The sequence below is a fragment of the Thunnus albacares genome, chromosome 4, assembly GCF_914725855.1.
Source record: "Thunnus albacares chromosome 4, fThuAlb1.1, whole genome shotgun sequence".
In the NCBI taxonomy this organism is placed as follows: domain Eukaryota; kingdom Metazoa; phylum Chordata; class Actinopteri; order Scombriformes; family Scombridae; genus Thunnus; species Thunnus albacares.
Genome location: NC_058109.1, coordinates 13,337,948 through 13,356,695, shown reverse-complemented (window position 1 = coordinate 13,356,695; position 18,748 = coordinate 13,337,948). Strand labels below are relative to the sequence as shown.

Sequence of the window (18,748 nt, the reverse complement as noted above, 5' to 3'; positions counted from 1 at the left end):
TGTTTGTATGCACAAGACAATAGCGGCACTACATTTGGGGTAATCACCACTTGATTATCATAATAAAATAAGTCATTTAGTTAAAGCCAAGTCGATTAAATAGAGAGGGAGACAAGGAGAGAGACACTGTTTCCAGTCCATGTGTGATTCACTCAATATTCTGTCCTCATTTGGGTTTCACTACTGTATGTGTATTCCCCATGCTCTGGATTACCCCACATCCAAAAACTGCTGAGTCATCAGCTTAGAGCCCTCGCTGGCTGCTTCTTGTCTTAATATGTCTAGTCCTGTGTCAGGTCTTTGGATATCAGGGTTAATATCTAACCGAAGGATCCAATCATCGAGATTATGTGTGTTTGATTTTGTTTACACCATCTGCCATCAGATGTAATTGAATGTACTGCATGGTATAATCTGATACATCCGGGGGTGATGTTTTGCTGCTGCTGTTGTATTTTGTGTGTGTGTGTTCGTGTGTGTGTGTGTGTGTGTGTGTGTGTGTGTGTGTGTGTGTGTCTCATAGAGCCCGTAGATGCCCTGTAGGAATCCAAAATAGCCTGTGGATGTCCTGCAGGAATTAGTCTTATTGTGAATCATGCTCACTGAGCTAAAGTCTTAACTCATTAAGGTGATATCCTCTGCATTTCATTAAGTTATTGAAAGATGCTGCGCATCCTAATGTAAGTGGTGCATGCTGGTATTCATCAGTGTATTCAAAAAACTATGACTACATGAGCAAAATTTGTTTTACCAGGTACAGCCTAATACTGCTACTCTGCTGTTATTTTGTATTTTTGTTATTTACATTTATGTTATATATATATATATATATATATAATGTTTGATGAAAGCCTTTTAATGTAGCAGTAGGTTATAGCTGTGAACGTTTAACACCACAGTTCTCGTTTCCCCCTAACCTGAAGCATTTGATACTCACACCTGACATGCACATTAACATTTTAGTCTGATGCTGCCATGTAGAGTGATGAGCGAGCAGACACAGTAGGGGTGCAGTGTCAAGCTCAAGGACACTTTGACAGGGCACAAGGCTGCTGCCAGGACACATCAGCAATTGAGGTGATTAAATTGTTCCTATTACCAGCAGGTGTCTCTAACTGGCTGGCTATATATATATACATATATATACATATATATACATAGCTTGACAGAGGGCACTCATATAGATGGATGAAAAAGAAACAGAAACTTACTAGCAACCTCCCTTACCTTTAGTGCAACTAGTGCAAAACTTACTGGTTTTACACTTTGCTTTTTTTATGGATTAAACAAACCAGATTTAACATGTCAATGAGTGAGCTTTAGAGTTGCTCATAGGCAGATATGTTACCTTTGGACAGAGCCAGGGTAGTTGTTGCCCCCTGTTTCCAGCCTTTATGCTAAGCTAAGCTAAGAATCTGCTGGCTGTAGCTTTGTATTTAACAGACAGATATAAGAGTGGTATTGATCTTCTCATCTAAGACACCAAATCAACTTGTTTCCCAAAATGATGAACTATTCCTTTAAACTGAAATGTGCCTTTCCACCTATTACCCTGATTTCACGCATGCATATCCAACCAACTTCTATAAACCCCACACAATACAGTAATACCTACCAGTGATGTGAAATGTTACTGGAGGAAAATGCATTCCGTGTTTATACAAGGTTCAGCAACAGCTTTTGTCATCACACAAACAAACAAACAAAAGCCTACAGTAGACTTCAAAGCTGTATCCAGATACAAAAGGAGGATGTTACATGTGATTTCCTTTTTTTTTTTCACCCCACAGAGGTTCTACAGTTCAAAGAGCTATACTAGTCAAAAGTATGTCACTGGTACCAAGCCAGAATACGGTATTACTAGCTTTAAATCCTTCAGTGCTGATCAAAACCAAACTTACTGCACACACAGAGAAACGAAACACACAGTCCATCACACATACACGCAAGAGCTCATGCTTTGATGACAATAACTTGAACAATAACAGCAACAAAAGTGACCCTTGTGGCACCGTTTGCTGGCCAGATGACAGCAGTAGATCATACCATGTGGCTGACTGACTTTTTTATTTATTTTTATCCATTTTTTGACTGCAGTATTATCAAAAAATTATCAACAAACAAAACATTGTTATTTTGTTCCTGCTCCTTTGGTTTTATAGATGTTAGAGTTGCAGGGTCAATGTGTAAAATTTCTCTGTCTACAGTCCTCGGACTAACATAAATAGTATGTATTGATTTAATATATGCATTTTGATTTTAACCAGTTCTACTGTTAAAATAAGTTCATGTTAAAATTTAGCCCTTGGAATAGTTATTTTTTGAAGGGGGGTGGTGGGGCACTGGTATGATTGGAGATGAGAAGTATTCTTCTGAGTATGTTGCTTCAACCCCAGGGGTTTAACAACTAAAGATGTGGATTAACTTTAAATGAAAATATGACTGTAAAGTCTGCATGTCTGAGTTAGGGGGGGGTTTAGAGGCTTTTCCAAATCTCAAATTCCCACAGTTCAATTTAGTGAAATGTGTAATGTGCAAGCTTTAAAAATTGTCTGAATATTTACACTATGCCTGTATGTGTCCATGTATGAGTTTCTTCTTGTCAGTGTGTTTATGTGCGTACACTGCCGTATTTGTAACCGTGTGTGTGAGAGAGAGAGTGTTAAAGCTTTGGAGTTCATTTGCTCCTGCTTGTGTGCTCACATGCCTCCATGTGTCTTATAATCCAGGAGACTGGCACACATCATAGCGTTGGGAGCTGGGGAATTCAGAATCGTTCTGCCACATTCATCAGTCTAAAGAAACAGACAGAGAGAACTTATGTGGCTGTGTTTAGCATATTACACAAAATAAAAAAGAATTTGACTGTGTGCAGGGAATGGCTCCCTCTCTCTCTGAATGAGGAATCCGCTGTGAAGAAGATTCAAAGGGGCAATTTTACACCAGTTTATGAGCAAGGGAGTGAATAGAGGATGCACACTGCCTAGAGACTGCCAGATGTTACACAAGGGAATCCATCTGAAGCAAGACTGACCAAGGGTGGAATGATCCTAAATTGGCTCTGAAAAATTGGGTCCTCATATACAAACAGATGAAATGTTTAGAGAAAGAGAGTGTTTTATGAGACATTGTTGCCAGTCTAATTCAGCATCTTTTTCATTACCTTTGCCAAGGAGGTTATGTTATCAGCTCTGTGTGTCAGTTTGTTGTTAATACGACATCTCAAAATCTAGACAACAGATTTCAATCACATTTAATGGGAAATAAAGCCATGGGACATGGAACCAGTTTTGCTGTGGATCCCAAACCAGTTTTTTAAAGATTTTACAGCATTTTTTAAGGTTTTTCTTCTTTTGCCATCAGCTACAGTTCTCACTTGAATGAAAATAATCTGATGCATGAATCCCCTGTTCCCATCGCAGGCTAAAATATAGATGCAGATTAGACATTCCTAACTATTTCTATTATTAAAAAAAAGCTTTTTTTGTGCTGACCTAGCAGAGGTACAGCATGTGCTCTCTGAGTGCTTTCTAATTTTGCAACATGTTTTCAGAGCACTGTTGAATCAGCAGAGACATGATAACATGCTTTATGCAATGCAACAGAACCACATACAATATACATGCTATTATATTTAATCACAGTGTATTTACTCATGAAACACAGGTAATCATTATAAAAAAAACCCTTCATCACCAGTAGCTGGCATCCAACAGTTTGAAATCTAATGAGAATAGCATTGTTACAATCTCTAAAAGCTTGAAAAAATACAGTGAGCACTTGCAGTATCTACCAACCATTCACATCGCATAATATTTGATCAAGGTTGGAGAGTTACATTGCTATCACATTCAATATGAGAGAGACCAGTTATTTATTTAAGTCTCTTGAGATAGATTTTTTTTTTTTTACAAACAGGGAATGGGCCAGAATATCAGCATAGTATGTTTAAAGATGGAATAGCATTTTACAAGCACCATGTAAAGGACAAGAAAATATATATTAATAAAAAGGCCATACAGAGAAAGAGCAGCCTGGCCTGAGCAGCTTAAAAGCATATAGTGTATAGGTATGTGTGATATGTCCTTATGAAGGCTACCTGGTCATTCAATTTGCGGTCAATACCATGTGACACTATCATATCAAGGCTGTCACCTACAGAAACTAAACAACAAGAAGTTACAAAGAAACAGCCACAAAGCAGAACTATAGAATTAATACCACAGAAGATACGAATGGTCAGACTTTTTCGAGCTACATTGGCGCAAAAACACTAGATGATGTTAAACTGTAATTTGAAGATACTGCTTCAGATGGCTAATCCTATAAACACAATAAAAACACACCCCAGTATGAGACTGCTGTGTGTTCAAACCCTGTTAGCCATCTCCAGAGATGCAGTGATTCCACGGCAGATGGGAGAGGTGAGACGCAACAGCGTAGTGCACTCTGTTCATTACATTGGGCAAACTGTGTGTGTCTGTGTGTGTGTGTGTATGTGTGTGTATCTTTGAGATTGAAGCAACCGCTGGTCTAATCATTTGGTGTGTTAGCTATGGCAGGTGGCTGGCAGTCAGGCGTGCTCCATGTTAAATCCAGCTCCTGTTGCGTTTATTGATCTTTTATCTTTCAAGAAGCAACAAACAGGTATTTTTGCATCTCTAAACACTGATGGTGGTTGTAGGCTGTGAAGTTGATGCAGACATTTATTGGAAATCATTACAGCATGGCGTATAGATATGGTCGGTGAATATATGTGTAGAAATCGTCCTTTAAACTTGCTTTGCCGCCGCACTTTTCTTCAACCATAAATAAATGAATAAGAAGTCTTTAGGGGGCAAATGCTGGATACTGTTAACAAGGGCTACCAAGATATAAATCACGAACCCACTGTTCTTGTTTTACAGTACATGTTGCTTCCCCTGTATTGCTGTATTATAATGACTATGAGATAAACAGCCACACTAGGGCAGCGCCTGTGATTCTAACATTCAAACTAATAAGTTCCCATAAGTCTTTTCTCTCTGTTTCAAAAGCTTTCCACACATTCTGTGAGCTTTCAGTCCTTTGACTTCCTTCTCTATCTTTCACCAGCTGAAAAAAAAAAGAAAAAAGAAAACCCACAGACATGAAACCGGAATGGAAATTCTGCCAGGCGCTGCCACCTCCTCAGATGCAATAGTGAACTAAGCAAGGGGATCTTTGAGGAAGCAAAGGGACTTTTAATGAACAGGCCCTTTATTGATCTGTGGACAAAACAGTTGTTAATTATGTGCGGGTGGGCATTTAATTGAGGGAGTGAAACAAGGTCCCTGCTTGCTAGGCTAATGCATGGTCAAGAATGAGGAGAATTTGATTGAGTCCTGTGCCATCGGGGTAAAGGATGAGACACAAACAATCACTCAGCCAGTGCCTCTGGATCTTCCTTTCTCCCTGTCGCACGTGTGTCTTTTTTCTTTCTGTCTCTCTCTGCCTTTTTACTTTCTTTGTCTTTTAGTGCCACTCGCTGTCTTATTCTACTCTTCCTTTGTTTCCAGACTAGGAGGAAATGCCCTCCATCTTCACATTTTCCTCGACTGTGTGTGCTCTTTTGTCATCTGTTCAGCCCAGTCTGACTCGTGCGTCTTTGATTTCCTGACTTGTATAAATGGCAGCAGTGAGGTAGCGTCTAAAGCAATACAGAATCTGGATGAGGAGCATATTGACTCAACATGTTGTGTGTGTGTGTGTGTGTGTGTGCGTCTGTGTGTTACAGCACCCATGTTTCTGTGGTTTGTGCAATCTAGTGTATCTCTTTGATTTGTGGTTGTCAGTCATCATCAGCCAGACAACTTTTATGGCTCTGCTCAGTGAGTCTTATCATGTGCAAGCACAACTCGCCTCCGTCTCTGCTGACTGTCTGTCATATTGGGCCCATGAACCTCCTGAAACTGATGGTCATTTAATAGGTTCTCGACAGCAGTTTTAGTCAATTACTCTATTCGATCAAATTTAAATGGGTATAATGTTCTCTTCCAAGAACTGAGAAATACATGAATCAATTAAAGATAAAGAATAAATAAAGATATGACTTTAACATTAAGATTTTATAATGCAAGATAGAACAATAAGAAAATATTGCTTACACTCATTCATGACCTGTTGTCTGAGAAAAAGCAATAATACACAACACATGAGGCTTTTCAGTGAAATTCTGAAATGATAATAAATGAAGACTTAGGCGCACACACACTTCTGAATAATTTATATGTGGGGTCATTCTGGTCACCTATGTAGGGCAATTCTATGAGGCTTAAGTCATCAATCCCAGTGTACTGTGCACCATGAGCAACAATATAACCTCAGTCACTCACACCAGACACCTTTGGAGATGAATGGCGGTGTTTAACAGAGGAACTACACAAAGTGTAATCCCTACAGAGGAAGAGTTGTGTTGCTTGAGCATGAGTGTATAAGCTCAGCGTGACTTAGATTCTCATTAAAAGAGGCTTATTTATCTCTACACCTCCTAAAGAATCAAGGCTGGCGTCTTCAAGTCTTTGGGCTGGCAGCAATTACCATACCTATCAAGTAGCTTTTATAACGCCTGTTCTGTGTCATAAGAAAGATGTGCCAAGCTATTACTCAAGCTGCCGGCACTTTTCACAAGGTGTAAGTGCTGAATGCGCTCTCAAAATGGATTTATGTAAAGGGATCAGTTTCTGTGCATGGAAAAAAAAAAACACCTCCATTATGGAAGTTAAAAATATAGCTTTGCCATCTTTGCCTGTCTGGAGAAAAGGGAATAGTATCTTGTAGTTGTAAGTTGTTTAAATCCCTTGTGCTATGAGCTATGCTTTGCATTTGTCAACACTTAGTTTATAAAACTAAACATCAAACTTAGCAATTGCCTACTAAATACGGAATCATTTCAGTAACATATAACACAGTTTAGTGGTAAACAATCAAATTACTAATTGTTTTGTTTCATTTGAAACATCTTTGTTCTGACCTTTATTTAATCATCTTCAGCACAGATGTGAAAAAAGAAAGAAACAGCAGCATCATGTCAAACAAATAAGAAAATAAACATTGTTTTTTCGAGAATTCACATGGAATAAAATTTTTTTAAAAAGTCCAAACATAGGCATAGAAAACATTGTGTACTCATAGATAAAGACAAATGGCTCTGATGCCATGTTCACATTATATGCATGCTACCTTATTTATTAGTTTCTGCAATGTACATACCATACATACTAAATAATAAGGCATCTGATAAGTAAATAAACATAGATGTGTTGGCTCCAACAAAACCCTAATTTAATGTAATTTTGTATATGACAATTTAACTCTGCCTACTACATAATCTGAGACCTCCGGTAGACAATTTGTTCTCTCAGTGTATAAATTCCACTTGTTATTAAAAACACTGGTAATCCCTACCCATGTATTTTGGAATGAATGATTTCAAGAGCAACAGCGATGTCAAAACCTTTACTCTATGTTTAAAGTGATTATTGGAGGCTTCATAAATAAATGAGTCCTGCTGGTCAGAGTTTTTTTTTAGTCCTAGTTTAAATTTCAGTACAATGCTGAGGAGTCATCGTGGACCACTTAATAAATTCAGGGAGTGATCCTCAAAACACAAAACAGCTTCTTGAGCTTAGAGTATCCAATGTAAATTTAGCATATGAAAAGATAAATGCACACCGAGGGCCTGACCTGGGTGCTGCATACGGATTCAATGATGAGAAAGGCGAGGCAAAGACTGTTTCATCTCAGACACTTGAGGAAATTCTGGGTATCCCTTACTATACTGAGGAATTTCTACTCCCGCACCATCAAGAGCGTGCTGACAGGGAACACCACTGCCTGGTACAGAAACAGCACCAAACAGGACTGCAAGGCCCTGCAAAGAGTGGTTAATTTGGTTGAACATATAATAGGCGATGCTCTGTCTGCCCTGCCTAAAGTATATTTACACCAGGCGCTGCAAGAATAAGGCTAGGAGAATCCTCCCCCTCCCTCCATTATATTTATTACTATTCTCATTCTATTTAAACTCTTTTTAATGAACAAATTGAAGGAACTGGCAGGATTACATTTCACTGTGACTGTATTTTATATGATTACATGTGACAAATAAACTTTGATTGATTGATTGATTGACCTTAGTTGAGCTATAAAACTTTAATAATGCAAAAGGTCTTCCACATGTTTACCTACTGTAGCGTCTGGGTCTAGATGTAGAAAATTCTTCTGCTCATAGTGTTTTGTGAGTAGCCATAATATCCCACTGCTGCTTGGAGGGCTATTACTGTCACAGTAACCCAACAGGGTGTCATTATATGGCTAGCAGCTGCAACTATTTGTTTTTTCCTATGTTACACTGGCATCACAGCTGTGTCTGTGTCTTTGTATGAGTAGTGTATGAAGAGGAATGTATGTGTAGGCATTGCATATGTGTGTGTGTGTGTGTGTGTGTTTATCATGCATCTGTTTGTGTAATATGTATCAAGTGTGCCTGTGTGTGCATGTGTGTAATCTACGATGCTCTTTTCTCCCAGGGTTCATAAACTCCCATTGCTCTATGATGAATGTCTGCTACTGTGGTGCATGTGTGGCCTTAAAATGAAATGGTTGGCTGGCCCCTGCGGGAGCACTACATACTGTGTTCAGACACATCATTACTGGTATGGATATATTGATTGTTTGTTAGTATGTTTTTTTTTTTTTCTTTGTTTGTTTTTTCTTCTTATTCTTTTCAATTAGTTGCACTTTCACAAAAATTAAAAACACATGGCACATGCTACAGTGTGTCTAAATTAACCATCATTAGTACGGTTTGAGGCATTTTCATGTTATTTGTGACTGCCCTCACCAAAATAACAGCTTAGAAATTCCCATGTTTACAACTTCTTGCATCCATGCTGATAATAACTATTCTTTTTTAAAAATGATCAGCAATGGTTATTTGTTCAAATGACATATGTTCAGTAGCAAAGGTGGAACCAGCATGATGTTATTATCCTGCTGAAAAATCTTTGCGGTAGAGGTAAGAGTGAATGGATTGGCATGCAAAGTGTCTGAATAATACACCAGAGACTGGGGTTTGCGTCCTGTCTCTCACAAACAGACAATATTGGTCTCTTAACTACGACCATGACCTTTCCCTGACCTTAACCAAGTACTTTTATTAACATAAACTTAATAATAACTTAACCATAGCAACATCAGATGAGAAAACAACTCTGACCTTTTTGTGGTTGAGGACCTTTTGGTCATTTACATTAGTGTGTGGCGACAGACCTCATTTGTCACTACTATGCCTATGTGCACATACTTAGACTATTGTGTTATTTTAAGTTATACATCAAGGGGACGTATCATGCACATCTCCAGGTCTGTATTAATATTTAGGGGCTCTACTGGAATATCTTTGCATTATTTACAGTTCAAAAAATTCCTTATATTGTCTTATACTGGCTCTTTATGCAGCCCCTCAGTTCAGCCTCTTTCTGAAACAGGCCATTTTAGCTCCTGTCTCTTTAAGGCTCCCCTCCCAATGAGCCCACTCTGCTTTGACTGGCCAGCTTCCGGAAGTTGCATCTTGGCAGATTTCTGGCAGCTTGTGAGGCTCCATAAACAAAGAATAGTAGTATTATTTCACTTTTTTTACTCATTCTTCACTTGAAATAGAACTTCTCAAATACATCCATATAACATGTTCAAGCCGAAATCTGATTCAAAATGTGTGAGTGGGCAATGTGAACAATCCATGGAACAACCTTAACAACAAAGGTTATGGAACAGACAGCCATTTGTGGGCATAGGCAAACAATCTGATGTCATCACAAGGAGGAAGGTGGTAACATTGCAAATTCAGTGCAGTCTGAAGCCTTAGCCTTTGACTGTCAGGGAGCATTTTTACATATTGTTCACCTCAAGGTTTGGACCTTTGATCATGTTTAACATAGACATCTGACATCCTAACAGTATAAAAATAACACGAAAGCACAAAAAGCATTTGTACTCTTTCAGTTTGGTAATTTTGATAAAAAATATTTTCACTTATTTTACATGCACACAAATCAACTACATCAGTTAGGTATATATTGTACAGTGTACAGTGGTATACGTAATAGACAATTGCATTAAGAAAAATCCTGAAGCTGTTGTGTTATGAAAATACCCTGAAGCAGGTGACATTACATTTTTTAAGCCATATGGGTTACATTGCGTTTTTGTCTTATATCATCAATCAAGAAATCAGCTTAATGAAATTCAGTCCTTGAAGCATGAGGTGAGGAAGTCATATTATTGATGTCTAAAGGAATTTACCTGAACAAATTATCAATTACATTGCTTCATAATCAATATTAACTGATTACAGTTAATATTATATATATTATATGTGCTTTACTAATGTGACTGAGAATCTGTGTGTGAGATTTTTTTGTGACTGGGTTAGCTACAGCCTTGTATTTACTGTACTTGTCTACCAGCCTCTCATCACTAGGTAGAGCAAGACCCTTGTAGTTTTGCTCAATGTGAGTTGAGATGCAGCCGGTTACTCACAGCTTTGAATAAGAAAGTCAACCCACACACTCTACTAACATTTTGACTGAACACCTTCAGGGCCCTACTGTCTCCAGTTCAACATGAGTGTTTGGAACCAATCAATCATTTTATTTTTCTCAAGACCTCAGGTGTCTCTCTCAATTCTCGAGCAAAGCATTCAGAATCTGTAAGTCTTTTTTATGCCTCCACACCGACGCGAGCCATGACCGGAGGCCAGTGACGGACTGACCATCGGGAAATTGGGCAAATGCCAGAAGGGCTGCCGACCATGGGCCGCTTGAATGGGTCATTGCATTATTATTATTATTATTATTATTATTATTATTAATAATAATTTTTAAAATGATTTTGTCTTTGATGATTTTTTATTCAAAATGTTATTTTATGCATGCAGCCCAAAACATTTAAGATCGGTCCAATTGTACCTTTTATTAAACACATTCTCCCATGATCCCCTCGATGTAGCTAGTGGAAAGGTCAGGTGAGGGCAGAAACCGGAAATTGAGCGGGTATGAAATTTACGCCAGGCTAAAAAAAAGGGGGCGGGCAGAGAAAAAGAGAGAAAAAACGAAGAACGTTCTGTTGGCTGAGGGTGAAAAATTTGCAGGAATAACAGATTTATTAATTAAAATTAATAACAGCTAGCAGTGCTAATGTTAGCGTGGCCATAAAACCCAGAATTGAACTTGTGGCAGAGCCATGGGAGACAAACAAGATGACGAGGGAAACAAACAAGAGGAAGAGGCCGAAGAATCAGACTTGGACACTGGACTTGTGGTAGAAACTGACAATAAACAACAAAAAGCCTTGGGAAGTGAATTACCAGAGACAACTGAAGCAGGAAGGGGGAGTGGAGCAGCAGGTGCAAGTGTGGCTTCAGAGGATGCTCAACATGATTTTTTCAGGCGCCCAAATTCCAGCACACTGGAATTGTTTTTCAAGTTTCACCCACATCAATCAACTGACGGACGGAGAAAGAGATGCTAATGAAGCTTGACTCTGACGATTTGATTGACAGGGTTGCATAAAAAAGCAAACTCCTTCGTAGCTTGTTAACCACCTGAAGGCAAGACACATTTATTTATCATTATAATACAACGTAGCTTCTTTGTAGCAACATCCATATCTGAAGCATTGTCTACTGTCATGGCTACAACTTTGTGTTCTATCAGAATCAGCTTTACTCACCAAGCATGTAAACACATAAAGGGAATATACACTTCATACCTTTTATTAAATTCCATCAGTCTTCACTACAAATATTATATGAGTCGGGACAGACATGGATGTAAACTGCAACTTGACTGGTTGGCAGAGGCATACAACCGCAAGGCAGTGTTTTTAGTTTCTTCTTATATGAAATGATAGCATGGACATACCCTTCCTCCCAAAAACTCCTGAAACCTAACAAGAGAATTTCAATTTCCAGCAGCGATCTCTGCTAACAACCTTGGCCTACCAGGATATACAGTATAAGGCCATTACAATTCATAGAAACAACAAGAAACAAGGCAGAGCAGAGGTCCCATAAGACTAACAGCAAATGCATGGTCTTGTCTCCCTGTGTTAAATCAACATCATGCTTTGTTTAAAAATAATTTTTCTTGAAGCTTTGCTCCCACTGTTTGTATCTTTGCTGTCTGCGAAATGTTTTTTCTCTGAAGTAGGATCAGACAAGCCCTAATGCTTTATTTTGGCATGGCGACACGACAAACTTAGATGACACTGATTGCTTGTGTCCTCCACTCTAATGCTCTTGTTAATTCTCCAATGAAGCTGATTGCCACATTCAGATGTGCGGACGCTGTTAGAGAGGAAAACTGTTAGCAGTGCAGTGACGAGGTCCTGCGGCAGCCTGCCATTAATTCAGCTACTGAGTTGTTTCACCTCTTGTCTTTCCCTCTCACTCTCTCTCTCTCTTTTCCTCTCACCCCTCTCTCTCTCTTTTTCTGTCCCTCAACTGCTTCACATAACGCTCAAGGAATTAAATTAGAGCTCGCAAAATCTTCAGACATGCTTATTACCGGGCTGGCATTGTTGTAATGTGTCTGACCTTGACCTGTTAAGGATTAATCCAAGCAGACAGGGCTGAGCGGGTGCTCCGGCTGATTCCCATGCAGAGCACAGACACCAGTTGTGTTTACCAATCTGAGATAGAAGAGGAGAACAAACAACAAGTACCAGCTCCAGTGACGGACTCAGGCTGAGGGGCAGGGGCGAAGAAATATAAAGGGCACCTGATACATTCAGTGGGCCCCTATCATCAGAGAACAACGATGCACTTTTAGTATAAAGGCTACATCCTCAGTTAAGATTAACATTTTATAGGGTGATTCCGAATATATGAAAACATAATCTCTGTATTAAAAAGGAACTACTTTTTAAACATTTATTTTTTGAAACATCTCTGTAATAAAATACAGGGAATGGGTAATGTTTTAAATGTTTATTTCTCAAGCACATCTACAGTAAGAACATGGAACTATTAATATTTTGAGAATTAGCTGTTTTGAACAGTCTTGTCAGGCAAGTGAGAAGCAAGATTGGTGAAATGAAAAGGAGAATTCTTTTGGTCTTTTGAGTCTGTAAATGTTAATGATCTTGTAATGGTCAATTCGGATGTCTGTCTAAATGGACAGCAGCAGAAGATCTGAGAGCCTTCCTTCTCCACACCTGTCTCTAAGCTGGATCTTGATATCTTCAATTTGGAGAATTATTGCTCGACAGTTGCTATTGTCACTGGTAATGTAGCATATATTTTGAGGAGTTTTGTAAGTTTTGGGAATGCTGTGTCCACATCATTTTCTTTAAGGCACATAAGCATAGCTTGCTGCTGGTAGGAAGGGCATAGGAAGAGTGGAACACCTCAAGTTCAGTAACAATACTGTCTCTCTCTTTGTCATAGAATTGGCAAACATCCTGGACACACTGGCAGCCCTGTCATTTGTCATGCCTTTCTAGTTACTTGGGGTGATAAGGCACTGACATACAGCACTAGAACTGCACTAGCCCGCTTGCTTTTGTCATGTATATTTTTACCCCTACCTCTCTGTTTTTTTTTCTCTGTTAGCAGGGCTACTCAAAGGGTTCTCTTCCAGATTTCATAAATTTCATGACAGGATAAATATCTTAAACTTTTTTAACATGCCTAAGCACAGGTTTAACTTCTACTGGGCATCCCATCTAATTGTTAATGGCTAAGGCAAATGTACCTTTATCTCTCTCATCTCCTTCCTTGCTGCCTCTATCTGCATTTTGCAGATTCTTTTGTATTGTCTTAAATTTTATATATCTGCTTGGCATTCTGTAATCGTAGGTTAACCAAAGCTGATCTCCCTCTGATCAAGTGCAAGTTAAACCAAGCCAAAGGATTGTAAATGCATTTTAGGTAAAGAATACTCGAATTATCTAATGATTTCCTCAAAGACTTTACCACAAGGTTGATTTCTAGTTTGTTCCAAATATTTAGTATAGTGATGGCTAAGTATGTATCTAGCTGGCTAGCTACTATCCATCTAGCATATTGTCAAACATGTTATGGGGCTTTGGACAGGCCTAAAAGATTATTACAATGGCAACTCATAGGGCAGTACATTACATCCTTTTCATTCAAAGGGCACATTTTCTTGTTTTTGCGGGTTCTTTACAGGGCACATTTTCTTCCACTGAAAGGGCACCCATGAGGAAACTTCATTCCAGATTGTCACATTTAGTGGCTCTCAATAGGGCATTTCATCCTGATTTACCCATAACTAAAACAGTCATTGCCGAATTTTGGTATGTTTTCTCCTTTGTGCTGGCACCTTAGAGAGCACATTATCATACTGTGGGGGCCCCTTAGAGGGCAATTTATCATACGGTGGGGGCACCTTAGAGGGCATTTCATCACACTGTGGGGGCCCCTTAGAGGGCAATTTATCATACTGTGGGGGCACCTGAGAGGGCACTTTCACTGTATTTTTTTGTCTTTGGGGGCACCGGCGAGATGGCTGCTGCCACTGCCCCCCACCCCTGAGTCCGCCAGCGACCAGCTCCTCACTCGGGGAGAGCAGTTCAGACTGGACTCACTGTGTCACATCATGGGGCAGGAGGAGAGGGATGTGATGACAAATGCATGTGGGCGTTAAACATGCATAAGTCAATTTTTTCTATGGGCTCCATTTTCTTGAAATACGGTGCAAATGCAAGCTTCATCTCCAGCACACAGGAGCGTGATCAGCACATTTTTGCAATTTGGTGACCTTTGGCAAGTTTGGTAAGCCTCAATGGCGTCTCCACCTAAGTGTAAACACATTCATTTGGAGCCAGGAAATTACTAAACAGGTACAGACACATGAAAACTGAATAGCGCACTAGGAAAATTGCATACTGTATATTTGCACTAGTACTGGTTTTGCTCCTCCAGGAAATAGAGCCCAGTGTGTATGCCTGGTGATATTTTCAAAAGGTTAAAACTGAAAGAGCAAGGAGTCACAAACATCCCAGTCAACATGTCCATGTGGGCCACACTTACACAGTGTCTACACAGGAGGTGTAGCATGAGCAGCATGTTAGTAGAGCAGCAGCAGCAGCAGCAGCTTCAGTGCTGGGTCTATGTGTCTGCACAGGATGCATACAGGCACAGTACTGAGTGTGGGTCACCTGCATTTTAAAAGCACTTAGAACCCAACACACAATCACTGTAGTTATGTGAGTAAAACAGAGAAAAACTTGAAGCATAAAAATACGCTTTGGTTCACCCACGTGTGTGTATAGCGCGACCCGTTATGTGACCTGTGTAGACAGCTGTATTGATTAAAATGGAAGTATATCCCTTCAGTCAGATGCACTTGAGATGGATGACTGGAAAACACAACTGAAATGCTTTCTGTGGAAACAGAAAGGTTCGTTAGATAGGTTTGTGAGGGGCTGGCTCAGTTTGGGCAACCCATATGGGCTCCATGTACTGTATGTCTGCCAGTGTGGTTGCTAATAGGTCTAAATTGAGCTACAAGTGGGTTCTATGTGAGCAACAATCCTCAACAAACAGCTCATATGGATAATTTTGTCTCAACTTACTTTAACTACTGTTTGCCAAGCCCGGATACCAAAAGCTATCATGTAAATGAATGTAAATTAAAAGAATAAATTAAGTATTAGTTTTGCATTCTTCTCCTTTTCCTCCAGCACTTACTTCACTTGCCTTAGGAATTATCCATATCTTTTTTCTAGTAAAACAAATCTAAGAAATTGAATAATAATTTCAAAAAAGCTATGTGCTGATCTGCCATGAGGAGCACAGTGGGCCATGTACCAATAAGCCTTTAATAAAACTAACATTTGAAAAACCTCTGCGATGGACTAATTAAATGCACCCAAACTTGATCTTCAGAAAAAGGCAATATATTTAATGAAATATATTTAATGGCATATTCAGTGGCAAAGAAAAAAAATCTGTAAATAGAGATACCAACAAAACAGAGATTAGACCTTGTAGATGTACAAAAGCATATTCAAGTTGTTTAGCACAACTGCATAGGTGGTAATTCAAAGTGCTTTAAATAAAACATTCAAACTAAAACACCAGCACAATAACAGCAACATACCAACACAACATAACAGAAAAACAGACTGGAAGAATTATTAAAAATTGCTCAGCTTTCTTGGCCTTTGTTAACGCTCAAGCAGCGCTGTTTTGAATCAGCTGTAGCTACCTGAGATCTTTTTTAGAGACCTGTGAAAAGCATTATAGTAGTCTAAACTACCAGAAATAGGCATTTTTCTAAATCTTGTTGGGACATAAACTCTCTGATTCTTGCAATGTTTTCATTTGGTAATCTGGTCTGGTCTTTTTTGTAACTCTCATGATGTGGCTGTTCAACTGTAAATCCATAATTGCACCAGGTATCTGATTTGGGGTTTCAGTGATAGGGAGTCTAGATGAGCAGTAACTTTCAATGTTTCTTTTTTGGCACAAAGAAGATGTATCCCAATTTAGAAAAAAATGGCACTTCCAATCATTTGCTCAAAGCAATGGGTCAATGGGTCCTTTATAAGTAACAGCATTAATTAGATAATTTCAGCAAATGGGAGAGTATAGAGGTCAAATACAAGAGCTCCAAGATTTGACTGTTGTGTAACTCCATGTGCCTTTTTAGTTGGCTATGAAAGATAATTGCCAATATGAAAACAAATGCACATGTCCATGTCAGGTTCTTCTGTTTTTGTTTCTGATTCTGTTTTTCTGTTTTCCCCACATAACCCAGTTTGAACCTTTTAATAGTGCAGATACAAATAACAATCTGATATGTATGGATTGGTTTGGAACAATGGCAGTGGTCTACTGAGTGGAAAAACAGAGATGAAAGCATCCCTATGTGTAAAGGGAGCAGAGAAGTACAGTGTCCAAGACTCTATCTCCTTTTGCGCAGTGCATCCTGTATAAAATAAAGTAAAAAACAAAACAAAACAAAAAAAAAAAGAATTCTACCTTCAATATATTATTTTGGAATCTATAAACAACACAGAGGGGAGTGCTCAGTATATAGTCCTGTGTCCTGGCCAGAGCGTAGAGTATCTGCTGATCCCTTGGGCTGCTCTTCACTGGGGCCAGTCCAGTACACTGCATGAGGGAAGCTCAGCTGCTTCTCACATGAACACACACACACACAAGGTTTTTTTCATATTCCTTGAATTATTTGAGTGTGTTTTGTACATATCTTACAATCGTGTCCTTGTGCTGATCTCTGTGGCTGCCACTGTTTCCCTCTGACTATCATCTACCACAAGTTTAGGGTAGCCATGGCAGCTCTTTTTTCCTCTTGTCTAGCAAGTTTTCCTGCTGAAGATCAAACCCTTTCATCTCTAAGTCTTGTCTGCATCTGTTTGCGCTTGGCCTCATCATCTTCACCTTCAAGTTCATCCTCATCACCATAATCCTCCTCATCCAACCACCCAGACTCATTCCCCATCTCCTGCATTCTGGAGCCTCCCTATAGCCTTCTCTCTCTGTCAGCCCACCCTCTCATGTGCCAGCATATGTGAGCCTATCATGCAGTCAAAGAAGGTACCAATCAGTCACTGTCTGAAGAAGGACAGGTTTTCTTGAGTAAATCCATTGGATCCTTGATCAGTTCAAGCACAAGCAGAAAATGTACAACAAAAACATGTACAAAAAAGAAAATACATAAAACTCATGTTAATATCCCAGTCTTCGGTGCATCTGCAACATGATGTGCATGTAGCAGTAAGTGCATTATAGCTGGCAGGTATTGCAGTGACTCAGGTAATAATCAAACAGCAGCAGGTGAGGCTAAATGTATGCGATCATTTTTTTTTTTTGAGGATGGAGTTGTTCATGGTGTACTAGAAGCAATCAAAAAATCAGGAAGAGCAACATATACAAGATATTAAGTAATGTATGACACAATATGCCACCAACATTCAGTTTGAATTAAAATTTAAAGTGTTGGAAAAGGTAATAAAGTCATCTCTTGATGACTTGATGGAAAGATGTTTTCCTCAATGATAAATTTATCACTTGGTTAAAAATGATATATAATACACCAAAGGCAAGAACATGAGTAAATGGTATAATCTCAGATCCCATCAGTCTCTTTCAGGGAATACGGCAGGGAGACCCTCTTACTTTTGGCCATGGAACCATTTGCAGTGAAAATGAGACACAATTCTAAAATACAAGGATTGGTATTGGTACAATAAAAGAACAAACTAGCAATTTATGTGGATGATTTGATCTTTTACCTAACTGACACATCACAATCACTGGAGGTAGTTATGGAAGAAATAAAACAATCTAGGACAGTGTCTGACTAAATATGGGTACATCAGAAGCAATGGTAAGTGGGCGGCCAATATTGCAAACTATTAAATCTAAACAAAATGGGACCGAATTAAACTGAAATATTTAGGGGTGACCATCTATAATGATTTTAATAAGCTTTATCAATATAATTATGGGGATTTTGAGAGTCAAATTAAACAAGATTTACAAACATGAATACTGATCCCATTAACAATAACAGGAAGAATTGAGATCATTAAAGCAAATGTTTACCAAGATTTATGTTTTTATTTAAAAACTTGCCAATTCTCATGCCAAAAACATAGATAAATCAAATTTTACCAATAGCATAAAATTATGAATACATTAATTTGGGGAGAAAGAAAACCCTGAATAAAACTT

The 18,748-nt window shown here is 38.8% G+C and overlaps 1 protein-coding gene across 1 annotated transcript in view; it reads left to right on the top strand.

The window, feature by feature from the left end:
• Nucleotides 1-18,748, top strand: part of LOC122981461 (cadherin-22-like) — a 181,090-nt gene that overhangs the window by 46,638 nt on the left and 115,704 nt on the right. The gene's annotated exons all lie outside the window — the stretch shown is intronic.